At 34.0% G+C, this 14,904-nt stretch overlaps 1 protein-coding gene across 2 annotated transcripts in view; it reads right to left on the bottom strand.

Annotated features, from left to right (window-relative positions):
- KLHL1 (kelch like family member 1) overlaps positions 1 to 14,904 on the bottom strand; it is a 336,973-nt gene that overhangs the window by 224,382 nt on the left and 97,687 nt on the right. The gene's annotated exons all lie outside the window — the stretch shown is intronic.

Here is a 14,904-nt window from a genome sequence, read left to right as displayed (position 1 = left end):
TCCTAAGATTTCCAAGGGATAATAAGGGATACTCTTTATTTTATAATCTACATTATGATTCACCAATTATTTATATTGTCACAATTATACATTTTTACTGGCATTTTGATGGTTATTATTATATCCTTTGTAATCTTGGTTTTTACAATTTTGCTTGAGTTTACCCTAGAGTAATTTTTTCAGAATGGGTCTGTCTTAGAGTTTTTGCAAATTTCATGCCTAATTTCTCACACAAGTTACTTAAGTTCTCTTGGCCTTAGTTTTCAAACCTATAAGGGAACAAAGTAGTGTGGATCAAATATGAGATCATGTAGAAGACATCTGCTACATTACACAGGCTCAATATAGGTTAGCTATTACTATAATCACAATTTAAATTCATTAAAATACTGGGGTGCCTGGGTGGCTCAGTCAGTTAAGCGTCAGACTTCAGCTTTGGTCATGATCTCAGGGTTTGTGGGTTCGAGCACTGCGTAAGGCTCTGTGCTGACAGCTAGCTCAGAGCCCGGAGCCCATCTTCAGATTCTGTGACTCCTTCTCTCTCTGACCCTCTCCTGCTCATGCTGTCTCTCTCTCTCTCTCTAAGATATAAATAAAAACTTAAAAATTTTTTTAATTAAATTCATTAAACTATTATTTTACATCTAGTCAGAAACATGATAACTGGAGGAAAATTTTTATTTGGAAGTCTTTACCATTTTGAAAAGGAATAAACTGGGTGACTCAGTAACTTAGCGTCTGACTTTGGCTCAGGTTCTTGAGTTCAAGCCCCTCATCCTGCTGTCTTCTGTGAGTGCAGAGCATGTTTTGAATCCTCTGTCCATCTTTCTCTCTCTAGCTGTCCCCCATCATGCTCCCTCTCAAAAATGAATAAACATTTAAAAAAAGGAACAGAATGAATTTGTAGGCTAAAATACCAACAATGGCTTTTGTATTTTAGGAACATATTTTTCTAAATCCTATATATTTAAGGTATGCTGAATAATTACTAATGTGTGTGTGTGTGTGTGTGTGTGTGTGTGTGTGTGTTTTAAATAATTTGTTTCCTTTGTTTTTCTCAAAGAAGTTTCCCTTCTTTTAGAAGTCCTTCCCTTGTGGACGTTATACAAGATCACAAATAACACTGATCAGTGATTTTACATTTATCTTATTTTTATATGTTGATATTTAATGAAAGCCAAACAGGATTTTTTGCAATTGTTAATGATAAAATATTAGTATGTTTAATAGGGATCAATATCCCCTTTAGTCTATGACATACCATTGTATCTTCATTATAGCCATACAAAAAATATAAGAGAAAGTGAATTTTTTTTGCTGGTGAGTGATCTAGCTTATTAAACCTAACTTCTAACCTCAACAGTTCCATATACATCTTGTTCTCTGACAATACCAATTTTGTCAATGTTATTTACCTGGTGGAATAAGCTAAACCTTTATTCCTGAAGGTCCTGAGTCCCTACTGCTCCTGTATTGAATGGGTTGCCACAACTGATCTTTATCACTAGATGTAAGATTGCTCAGTGGCATTACTGTCGGTCTCCTGGTTTCCAGACATCTTCCTCATTAGCCGCATTTTACAAACAACCCAATTTTTTCCCTTAGTAATTGGGACTAATCACTCTAAGCAACAGAGTAAACTCTTGCTTGCCTATTGATTCAGTGTCATGGGGAGCCTAAGTTAGTCAGGAGAAAATGTATGCTTGAAAATAGACTGCCAAACCTTTCATGTTAAAAGTTTTTGCAATTATAAGCAAGAATTCCATGTATTATCGAAGTAATTTTTTAAAGGCCACTTATTTCAGGGTCCATAAAGCATATCTATGGTTTCAGCTTTCCTGATAATGGGTCATAGGCCCCTCCTCATGAGGTCTGTGGTATACTAAAGATGACCCTGAATTATCCCTGCTTTCTTCTAACCAAAGCTTTGTATGACTCCCTCTGTTTGAGTATGAGAAGGGTCTGTGACTTGGTTCTAACCAATAGAACATAGAAAAAATTATGCAGAAGTGATCTTGTGATTATGTCATGTTACGTACAATGCCATCTCTCTAGAGATCCTCTGTGCTGACTCATTGAAGAAAGCAGCCATAGTGAGGAGGCCTGTGTGGAAAAGAACTATAGATGACCTATAGAAATTGTGGGTGGCCTTTAAGAGTGAGGGTTTCCTTCAAGACCTGAAGATGACCACTAGGAGCTGAGGGCATCATCTAGATGAAAATCAGCAAGAAGCACAGTCCCCAGTTCTACAGACACAAGGAAATGAATTTTGCTAACATCCTGAGTGAACTTAAATGCAGATACTTTACTGGTTGAACCTCCAGATGATAGTGTATCCTGGCCAGCGCACTTCACTGCAGCCTTCTGAGACCCTGACCAGAGGTCTCAAATCATGTCTTGACTCTTGACACATACTCCTAATGGGTTGTTTAAAGCTGATACTTGTGTGATCATTAGTTACTATCAATAGAAACTAATATAAGGCTCTAGGTACTGGTTGATATAGAAGTGTTAATAGAGCAGAAATGGGTATTGGGAAGTCTAGCCCACATACTCATGCAATTTACCTCTGGGCCTGCTCAACCCCACTCTCAGAGGTATCATTTCTAATTATGAAGGAATGCTAATGCACATATTCTTCTTAACAATTTTGAAAATCATAATGGGTCGGTCAGTTAAAGTTGCCTCCTGGTCAGCACTCAGTCTCTTCTATGACTCAGTGGTAAGCCAGGAGATGATTCTCAGATTGAGAATGCTTATTGGAAGAACTGTGATTTTGTTTCCAAAGTCTTGCTGGGCTATAGTTCTATTACAGGGCTGGCCACAAGGTCCCTTCAGTATCTCTAGAAGCTACAGACACTTCTACTCATGTTCAGTCTTCTGGATCATAAGGCCCCAAGCACAGAACTGCTTGTTCCACAGCTCAAACCTGCAGCAGTGGCCTCTCTTATTCTGGGCATCTGTCAGAGCTGATAGACTTGTGAGTTTACTGGCAAACTGGTGGTTATGGAATACCTCAATTTTATATGTTATGTATCCAACAAAAAGACAATCAGACCTTGTATCCTTTTTGTAGTAGCAGGTGACACTGAGGAAAATATACAACTTTACATATATTTATTCAAAAAAAGAATGATAATAAAGAATGAATATTAAGAGTTTTAAGCTCTAATATTAAATAATTGGAAAATGAAAAATAAAATAAAAATAAAGTAGAAAAGCAACTAATAGGATTCTAAAAAATAAAAAAATAGAAGCCAGTATTTTTTTATTTTATTTTATTTTTTGAGAGAGACAGAGTGCGATCAGAGGAGGGTCAGAGAAAGAGGGAGACCAGAATCTGAAGCAGATTCCAGGCTCTGAGCTGTCCGTACAGAGTCCGACATGGGGCTCAAACTCATGAACCATGAGATCATAGCCTGAGCGGAGGTTGGATGGATGCTTAACCAAATGAGCCACCCAGGTGCCCCAAGAAGCCAGTATTTTAATAAGAACAGGAAAACAATTCATAAATATGATGAAGGAGAACAAAAAAAATGGAGAGGATAGAAATAGAAAACATGAAAGAAAAAAAATAAATGCTAGATGACAAACAGTGGTAAGAGGTATACGTGATTACTTTTTGTTTATCCATTTAATTTATAGGTTATTATGAAATCATTCAGATAAATTTTTAAAGTTTGGTGAAATGCCTATTTTTCTAATTAAAAGAAAACTAAATGAACTATTCCTTGAAAGACAACCTGATTAATCAAAGAAAAAGTGAATAAAAAGTTAGTCAAACATTTACCTTATATGAACATTCTAGATAAACTGACATACATTCTAAAACATTTAACAACCCAAGAGGTCAAACTCTATATAAATTGTACTCGTTCAAAAGCAGATATGGAAAATGTTTTACTGGGGGGCCTGGGTGGCTCAGTTGGTTGAGTGACTGGCTTCGACTCAGGTCATGATCTCACAGTCCATGGGTTTGAGCCCCTGCTCAGAGCCTGGAGCCTGCTTCAAGATTCTGTATCTCCCTCTCTCTCTGACCCTCCCCTGCTCACACTGTCTCTACTCTCTCTCTCTCTCTCTCAAAAATAAACAAAACATTAGAAAAAAATTGTTTTAAAAGAAAATGTTTTACTTCATTATATGTCTAGTAGACTTGGATTCCAACAACAAAATGGCAGAAGAAGGAAAGAATAAGGAAATTTCTCTTATGCAACTCTATATATGAACAGACACATATCATGGCAATCATGTTTTATCCATATGATTTATTATTATGTATTTATATTATTTATCCTGGGAGCTTTAGTTCAGCCAGAGTGGAAGACCCTATAACATCAGGCAATCTACTGAGATGTCAGAAAATCATTATCTTAGAGTAAGGACCACATGTAAATAAAAGCTACTCTATGACCACACCAACAAAGCATAAAATCACTCCTCAGTGATATCAAAATAGGCTACTAGTATTTTCAAAGTAACAGCTTGACAAAACAAAACTCCAGACTTTTTAAAAGAAGACAACACAATGCACAATCCTTTTTACATAAATATAATATCCATAACGTAACTAAAAATTACTAAACAAACATGTAATGAAAAAAGTAAAATGTGAAAAAAAGTACTCTGTAGAAAAAGACTCTAAAATGGCCCAGATGTTTGGGTAGTAGATTAGGTCTTTAAAGAAGCTATTATAAATATGTTCAAGGAATTGAAACTCATTATGGCCTTAATGCATGAAAAGATTAGGGAAGTGGAATTTAACAGAAAAAGAAAATCCCATAACTGAAAGGCACAATATCTAAAAAAAGAAATGAACTGATGAGTATAATAGCTAGTTGGAATTGCGTAAGAAAAGGACAGAATAAAAAAAAAAAAGAGATTGAAAAAATAGGTAGATCCTTAATGATTTGCAGGAAAATATCAAAAGAGCTACCATACTGTAATTAGAGTCTCAGAAAGCAAAGTGAGAGAAATAGAAAAGAGAAAACATTTAATGAAATAATGGTTTACAATGTCTCCAAATTGTTGAATATTTTAGTGTACAGATTCAAAAAATCTCAGGGAACTCCAAGAAGGATAATACTAAATAAACCCTAAATCAATTACAAAAGGATTAATTACTCAACAAATGATCTCAGGACAACCTGTTTACATTAAAAATAACTTACCTTACTACCTGATATCGTAATCTTCAGATATGTTAAAGTAATAAACATATACGGCAATTATATTAACAATTGGAAGAAAATTTAGTGGGGAGGATATATTTTTATATGATTTGAATGGGATGCATTCTTAAAGCAAGCTGTAAATTCCAGATTTCTTAAGGAAAAAAGGACAGCAACAATAATCTAACTATCTTTATGAGAAAAATATCATAAACACATTTAAGTACTGGCCACACACTCAAACTATTTAGCTTATAAAACAAATGACTAATACCTAGGTTTTCAAAGCACTTTTAAAAAGAATACTAAAAAAAGACTAACAAAAAATAGAAAAAAGATATTTTCATTTGATTCAAAAGAGAAACAAAGCACAAATGGAAAATAATGATATTAAAATAAGCTGAAACTGAAATAGCAATTATGAACATACAAATTATATGTATGTACTTTTTGCCCATAATACTGGAAACATTTTAAAATATTGACAAGCAATATGCAATCTTTGTCTTGAAGTATGATTTAAGTATGAAGTAAGAAAATTTCTTAATGAATAAGGGATTTAATAAAATTTCAAGGGAAAAAATAAGAGTTACAGAAAAGAGGATGCTATGTTCAAATACAGGGAAGCAGTCAAAGGCCCTAAGGTGCCCACAGAGGCATGTTGAGAGTGGAGGCAGAAAATTATTTGAATGAAATATTAAAGAGATTAGCATTTATCTTTTAAGCTGAATCTAATGTGGTGTGTTTCATGTAATACTTTTATCATGAGATCCATATAGAGATGATCAGTTTGAAAAATGCCATTCTCTGCCTCACTATAGAGGTTCCTGTTACACTTGAAGATAACAAAAGATATGCAAAGAAATAAAATGAGCTTAATTTTGTTTAGCTCTGTTTTCCCAAATACATGTATCGTTGACAATATATAACTTTTTAAAAATATTTGTTTATTTCTCAGAGAGTGGCACAAGAGGATAATGCCTATTAATACCTCACGGAACTTGTGTATCACATAACACTTTGGAAAGAGCCGTTTTAAGCATTAACCACTTAAAAGCAGCAGAGTGAGATAACTGGGTACATGGATTGGAAGAAAGACTGCAGACAAGAAATATATTTGGAGACTACTATAGTAGTCAACAGAGAAGATGATGCAGACCTGGACCAGAACAACCTAAATATAGGAAGTGTTAAGAGAATAGGCATCGTTTCAGTAAATTTAGTAGAGATAAATTCTACTAAACCTGAAAGTCAATATATGTATTTGGACAAACTCATATTTGGGTATTAAATCATATACAATAGCTTTTATACATGGTTACTATATATGATAAATATATTTATTATATATTATATATTCATACTGATTATAACTTTTATGCGGGATCTACCTTTAAGGCCAACTAATGACCAATATGTGGTATATGTGAGAGTTTTACATGATTATTCTAAATAGAAATTTATTATTCAATGATTGGTTAATGGAAATAGTATACCAGCAGTGAGAGGGTAGAAATAGAGCTGAAGTTTGGAAAAGATGAAACTATTGCTTACTGTATAGAGTTAATAGGAAACTGTAGGATCAGATCATAAATACTCACATGATAGATGACAGCAACAGTGAACATCATAAAAACATTGACTAATAATCCAGAAGCTAATCTATGCACCACTAATGCATTCAAAATTATGTTGCTTTTAGTTTCATCCTGACCTTTTCCCTGGTGATAGTAAAGCTCCTTGAGGGCTACATCTTGGCTGTGTGGTAACTGTGTTCTCCTTGAAGATGTTACAAGTACTAGCTTTTTTATCTTGCCTTTCTCATTTACTAGTGTACTTTTCCCTCTCTGTATTAGTCACTTTGCTGGTGATTTAATGCAATTAGTAACTTAAATATTATCAATATATTTCTGAATCAAATTTCTACTAAGACTTTACATGACATTCAAGTTATCACATGGTTCTTAAAGACAAAATGTCTTCACATTAAATAATCTTTGTTAAAATGTTCTTATTGTTTTCCCACTTTTCATTATTCCCAAGTAATTTGATTATCATAAAATAAAATGTTATGCTGGGTAAACAAATTAAAAGTTACTACACTATCTAAAAAACTACTAGTTGAAAATACTAAATTAGTATCATAACTTTGATAACTATACTCATAATTAAAATCGCTACAAATACTCTTTATTTTATTACTTTTGTGGAGATATATGTATCTCCATAAAGATTCCAACTATCTTCAATTAAGCAGGAAATCTAGTTAATTCAATGTCTTACTTAGAAAATAATTTCCTGTTGTGCAGGTTGTTAGAGTGATAATGTGATTGCAAAGCCCTTAAAATTAAGAGAAATATCTATGCCTTCATATACCAGTAATGTATCTTCTTTAATGAGTTGCAAAACTAATTATTAGATCAATATTTACAGCCCTGAGAATATTTTCAATGGTTTTTTGAGAATAATAAATCCAGAAAAACTATTTTTACATGCAAATTTACTAGGTAACTAAACCTAAAAATTCATTTATTTTTTGCAAAAATGCCAAAGAAAGCATTTCTGTCTATATTATGAGTAAATGCACATGCCTTTTCTCCAGAACAATGCAAAATGCTAATGCACATAGACAGAAACTTACAGTTGACCCTTGACAACATGGGCTGGGAACGCTGACCACTTGCCTTGTCCCATCCCTGTACAGTTAAAATCTGCATAGCTTTTGACTCTCTAAACACTTAACAGCTGATAGACTACTGCTTACCAGAAGCCTTATTGAAGACATATGTAATTAATACATATTTTGTATGTTATACGCACTACATTTTGAATTCTTACCATAAAGTGAGCTAGATAAAGGAACAGGTTATTAAGAAAATCATAAGAAAAAGAAAATACATTTACAGTACTGTATTTATTGAAAAAAAGTTGTATATAAATGGACTTGTGCAGTTCAGACCTATGTTGTTCAAAGTTCAGATGTAATTGTGAAAAACTGACTTTTAAAACAAATATATAAGAATACAATTATATATATAAGACAATTATATATATAAGACAATTATATATATACATATATATATGTTTAATCTGGTTACAAAACAGACTTAGAGTAAAATAAGTATTTATTTCCAAAATAAATAACAAAAATAATTTAGGACAAATTCTAAAGAGAATTTGAGAATTAGAGAATTTTCATGATCAATAATAAAAAATGATTTACTAAAGGTAAATTTACTAAAATTAACACTTCTCTGTTTAAAATATTCAGAAAAACAATTCACTTTAGGTACATTTGTCCACTATTACTCATGTACAACATAAATAATTTATATGCTTTAATGACTAAAAACAAATGGTTTGCTTTTTTCATTTGATGAAAGAATTTTAAATTTTAATAAAAAATAGATACCTGAGAACAGCAACAAAAATCCTACTGAAGAATGATAGTTAATGCCTTATTGGTATCAGAATATACTCTTAAGCAATTCCAATTTGATAAATGTAATATTAAGATAGGCTATTAAAAATAAAACTCATAAAAATATGCCAGTATTTACTAATATGTTAGAAAATTAGGAAATGGAAGGAATATATACATATATATATCTCTCAGGAACAGACAGCATATCACTGGAAGATACAAAAAAGGTATGCGTCTTATATTGTATATTATAATAGATTCTTGATGAATTAAATTTAAGGAAAAGAAGTATACTTAAGGAAATTGAGAAAAGTACATCACAATATAGGTTTTGAGAAACCTTCTTAAACTGAAAACACAAAGAGGAAGAGAAATTCTATGCACTGATAGATCCCGTGCATTGATCCTAAGCAATTGTAGAACATTAACTGGACTATTTTCAAAACAGAAAAATTGGCATTGCTGCCTTGGCAATTGCTGAAAGAAATGGAAAGAAATTGCAACATATTACAATTATATAGAAAAGATAGAAAAGGCAATTCAAAGATAGAATTGTGGCAGATGTATCTTAACTGTTCTTTCTTTACCATGGTACTATAGTTATATTTGAAAATTAAAACAGCAAGTTTAAAATCAAACATCCTGTGACTGTGTTGAAAAATTTTATGAAGATTATTGTGAAAGACTTTCCATGTATCCCACACCCATTTCTCTCCCTATTGTTCATATCTTTCATTATTATGATATATTAATTATAATTAATGAGCAACCAATGATACATTAATACTGAAGTCTATACCTTTTTAGTTTGACCTAAAGTCCTTTTTCTGTTTTAGGATCCCATTCAGTATATCATATCACATTTAGTCTATACGTCTCTTTAGACATGACAGGGTTTTAGACTTTTCTTCTTTTTGCTAACCTTATCACTGCTGAGAAGTACGCTTCAGGTATTTTGGAAAATGCTCCATATTAGAAGCTGGCTGGTCCTTTGCTCACGGATAGACTGGGATTATCAAATTTGGGGAGAAGTAAAGTAACATTTTGAGTACATAGTGATGACATTACTTTTTTAAAAATTTAAATCTAAGTTAGTTAAGATACAGTATAATAATGATTTCAGGAGTAGAATTTAGTGAGTCATTACTTACACGTAATACCCAGTGCTCATCCCAACACGTGCCCTCCTTGATAACCATCAGCCATTTAGCTCACCCCCCACCACCCTCAGCAACACTCAGTTTGTTCTATGTATTTAAGAGTCTCTTATGGTTTGCCTCCCTCTCTCTTTTTATCTTATTTTTCCTTCCCTTCCCCTGTGTTCATCTGTTTTGTGTCTTAAATTCCACATATGAGTGAAATCACATATTTCTCTTTCTCTGACTGACTTACTTCACTTAGCATAATACACTTTAGTTCCATCCACATTGTTGCAAATGGCAAGATTTCATTCTTTTTGATCACTAATATTCCATGACATGCATTACTCTTGATGTCAACCTGGACCACTTGGCTGAGGTGCCATTTCACAGGTTCCTTGACTGTAAAGTTACTTTTTATTTCTCCCTGATGATTTAATTTTTATTTTGGTTAGCCATTATTTACAAAACCAGGTAGATACAAAAAATAAAATGACCATTTTGATTCAGTCTCTTTCTCCTCTTGTTGGAGGAAGGGGATGTATGGCAAGACTACCTGCTTTATTATCGCTTTAGCTTTACTGTCTTCTGTGACTAGATCTCTTCACTGTTAACCTTTAATGACAGGACATTGTCTGTCACTGATAAATGAATAAGGCCCTCTCATATTTATATGCCCATTTATTCACTTTCAGTACCTTAAAGGAAACACTCATGTGCAAAACCATTCAGGAATATGGGGTAGCTCCACAGCTCTTCTCTCCAGGATTAGTTTAATAGGGGTATCTGGGTGGCTCAGTTGGTTAAGTGCTCACCTCTTGATTTCGACACAGGTCATATCTCATGGTTCATGGAATCAAGCCACTGCACTGACAGTATGCAGCCAGCCTGGGATTCTCTCTCTCCCTGTCTCTCTGCCCCTTCCCCATTCAAAATAAATAAATAAACACCAAAAAAATAGTTTAATAAGCACAGATTTTATTTTAAAAATATGGAGAGGTTATAAAGATTCTGGAGATGTTTGGAACTTTAATAAGCCAACAAGTTGCATTACAATAAAAAATAAAGAACGTGATTTCACAACTGGACCTTTAAGCATAACCACTTATAGACATTTAGTCTTTGAGAATGTGTCTCACTTTGGTTTATCTTTATTACCTTCGTTACACTACTTCTCCTCACGTCTCTCAAGGCCCACTATTTTTCTAACTCCTTGACCTCCACTCACGAAGACATAATCTCAGCAATTTTTCTAGAATATTTACTCTTCTTTTTAAACATCAGCAACACTTAACTTTGTCATTACAAATAATTCATATGTGATGATAAAGGTAAAGAGAAAGATATTTGTTCAAAAATCTAGAAGTAGGGTGGAAAATGCAGGGTAATTTTCAACCTCAGATTGCAGTTAGCTTTTCCTCTCTTTTCTCTCCAATTATATAAAAAAATAAACATAGGGTCAGAAGAAGAAAGGCAAAAAAACAAGAGTAATAAACATAAAACCCAAAGATACCTATGTTCCTGATTCCTTTTGTACTTAAACAAATCCTCCTTTCTACTGTTCCTAGCAGCTGAGAGGAGCAGGAGAAATATAATAAGGATGTCTATAATGATAAGATACATAATGACACTTAGGCTTGCTAAATTTGAAGGAAAGGTAATGGAGCAAGAAAAACAAGAGAGATAGGGAGTTCAGAAGAAGGAAGTTCTTAAAACAAGGGTTCTAAGAAATGGAAAAACATTCCCTGTTCATGGATTGGAAGACTAAACATTGTGAAAATGTCATTACTACCCAAAGCAATCTACATATTCAGTGCAATCCCCATCAAAATTGCACCAACATTCTTCTCAAAGCTAGAACACACTATCCTCAAATTTGTATGGAACCACAAAAGACCCCGAAGAGCCAAAGTTATATTGAAGAAAGCCAAAACGGGAGGCATCACAATCCCAGACTTTAGCCTCTACTACAAAGCTGTCATCATCAAGACAGTATGGTATTGGCACAAAAACAGACACATAGACCAATGGAATAGTATAGAGAACCCAGAACTGGGCCCACAAATGTACAGCCGATTGATTTTTGACAAAGCAGGAAAGAGTATCCGATGGAAAAAAGACAGCCTCTTTAGCAGGTGGTGCTGGGACAACTGGACAGCAACATGCAGAAGAATGAAACTAGACCACTTTCTTATAACATACACAAAAATAAACTCAAAATGGCTGTAGGACCTGCAGACAGGAAACCATCAAAACCCTCAAGGAGAAAGTAGGAAAAAACCTCCTTGACCTCAACCGCAGCAATTTCCTACTCAACACATCTCCAAATGCAAAGGAAATGAAAGCAAAACTGAACTCTTGGGACCTCATCAAGATAAAAAGCTTCTGCAAGGTAAAGGAAACAATCAAGTAAACTAATAGGCAACTGAAGGAATGGAAAAAGATAGTTGCAAGTGACATATCAGATAAAGGGCTAGTATCCAAAATCTACAAGGAACTCACCAAACCCAAAAAACAAATAACCCAGTGAAGAAATGGGCAGAAGACCAGAACAGACACTTCTCCAAAGAGGACATCCAGATGGCCTACAGGCACATGAAACGATGCTCAACATCACCCATCATCAGGGAAACACAAATCAAAACCACACTGAGATACTACCTCATGCCAGTCAGTGGCTAAAATGAACAAATCAAGAGACTATAGATGCTGGCGAGGGTGTGGAGAGACGGGCACCCTCCTACACTATTGGTGACAATGTAAACTGGTGCAGCCGCTCTGGAAAACACTATGGAGGTTCCTTAAAAAACTATCCATAGAACTCCCTTATGACCCAGCAATAGCACTGCTAGGGATTTACCCAAGGGATACAGAAGTGCTGGTGCATAGGGGCACATGTACCCCAATGTTCACAGCAGCACTGTTAACAATAGCCAAAACATGGAAAGAGCCTAAATGTCCATCACCTGATGAGTGGATCAAGACGATGTGGTATATATACAATGGAGTACTACATGGCAATGAGAAAGAATGAAATATGGCCATTTGTAGGAAAGTGGATCGACCTTGAGGGTGTCATGCTAAGCGAAATAGCAGAGAAGGACAGATACCATATGTTTGCACTCATAGGTCTAACAGGAAAACAGGAGAAACCTAATGGAGGACCAAGGGGAGGGGAAGAGGGAAAGGGAGTTGGGGAGAAAGTGGGACACAAAACTTAAGAGACTATTGAATACTGAAAAGGAACTGAGTGTTGAAGGGGAAGGGGGAGGGGGGAAAAGAGGGGGTAGTGATGGAGGAGGGCACTTCTGGGGAAGAGCACTAGGTGTTGTATGGAAACCAATTTGATAATAAACTACTTAAGAAAAAAACAAGGGTTCTTTTGGGGGTGGTTGTGAGTAAAGGGAAGAAGAAGAAAGGAGAGGACACTCAGGGCCCTGTATCCAGCCTATCAAACTTGCACACACTGGCAACCTGATAATTGGGCAGTAAGGTATAAGTTAGAACACAAACACACTAAACAACAAAACTAATGGTCATAGGATTATTGAACCTATTCAGCCAATATGTATAGTTTAGATTCATGACTACATACTTAGAATAGAATTAGTTTAATCACTTTTCAAGATTGCAGGCACATATTCAGTTCAGTGCCCAGGAAAAGAATTGATATAGGGAAGGAAATAGTCCTTCCCCTGATCAATGGCAGGCAATGCGAGCCTGTGGTGAGCTAAAGGGCAGAGAGAGCATCTACTTTAAGATACCAACATAAATAGAGAGAAGATTAGGCTAACAACTGAGGGGAGTTACAAACTTCAAAGGGTTAAAAGGTGAGGAATCTTCTTAGACTCCTTGAGAGTGGTGAAGGTTATGAATGTGTCAGGAACAGGGTCCCCTAATTATTTTCAAAGCCAACGTGACATTCTTCAGCTTGGGTTAACACAACAAACATTCCTTTCAGAACACTGGGCTAAATACCTTGTATACCAAGATGAAAACACATTTTTAGCTACTCTCCATTTCTGAAATTGTTATTATTCCAGACAAAAAAAACCCTCATCATTAATTCAATTATTATTTATTGTAATTATATTAAATTATATTAAAATGTCTTTTGGTTACAGCAGAATATGCATTCTTAGAGCTTTCAATCTAATGAGGGTAAATAGCCACTAAAGAAATAAAAATTATAGCATTTGGGGAAAAGCAGGAAAAGGGGTATAATATGAAACATCTGAAAAGAGGTTTGTCACAATTTTGGCCTTATACATTTTGTTGGTAAATACTCCCTCCATGACTAAATGTGTTTTTCTTGGTCAAAATGAGTTCATCTTTGAGCACTAGTTATAAAATAAATATTTTAAATATATACAATGAATTTACTAGTCAGTTAATATGCAGTTAAAATAAACATTTTCATCATATTTTGTGAATTTTTATCTTATTTGAAGGAAATTTGAGGACCAAATTGGAAAACTGTTGACATGGATCAGGATTAATTTAAAGTTCATAACAGGAAATTATTTTTGGCAGTTATTCCTAAAGCTGCTTTGATTTCATGGGAATAATAAATTTTACTTTCAGTTATTTAATAGGCATAAATATTCCTTCAAGCATTATGTATAATCATCTTGAAGATGCCCATTATTTTCTACTAACTTAAAATGCAATTTTAACCTGGGTAAATAAGAATTTATTTATGCACTAATATTCTTCAAGGTAAAATATTAAATCAAATTAAATCACTTAGAGTCACATTAATAACTTCTTAAGTGGCTCCCTCCAGTCACTCTTGTGAGTTATCAAGGTTTATTGGTCTCCACTGAATTTTTTATATCAAAATTCTGTGAAAAAGTAAAGATGAATGTGGACAATTTCCAGTCTTAAATGTATTTCTAATCGTGCAACTTCAAATATCTATAAAACAATCTGCCACTAGGTATTGGAACCAATATATTGCTTACGTTAAAAGTTAGAAAACTAGAATAATATTTTGCAAAAATTACATGAAATTTGAGAGTCAGCTTTAATTTAACATAACTCATTCCCGAATTAAATAAGAACTAAATATTCAGAGACCAATATATTCTTAAAATGTGTAAGTAAAATAACTAAGGTTCAGTAATAGATGTCTGTTCAGAGTCTTTTGGTAACATCTAAGATGTGATCCATA

The sequence above is a fragment of the Suricata suricatta genome, chromosome 4, assembly GCF_006229205.1.
Source record: "Suricata suricatta isolate VVHF042 chromosome 4, meerkat_22Aug2017_6uvM2_HiC, whole genome shotgun sequence".
NCBI classification, from domain to species: domain Eukaryota; kingdom Metazoa; phylum Chordata; class Mammalia; order Carnivora; family Herpestidae; genus Suricata; species Suricata suricatta.
Note: the sequence above shows the minus strand (reverse complement) of the source record. Positions and strands in the feature narration are given on the sequence as shown.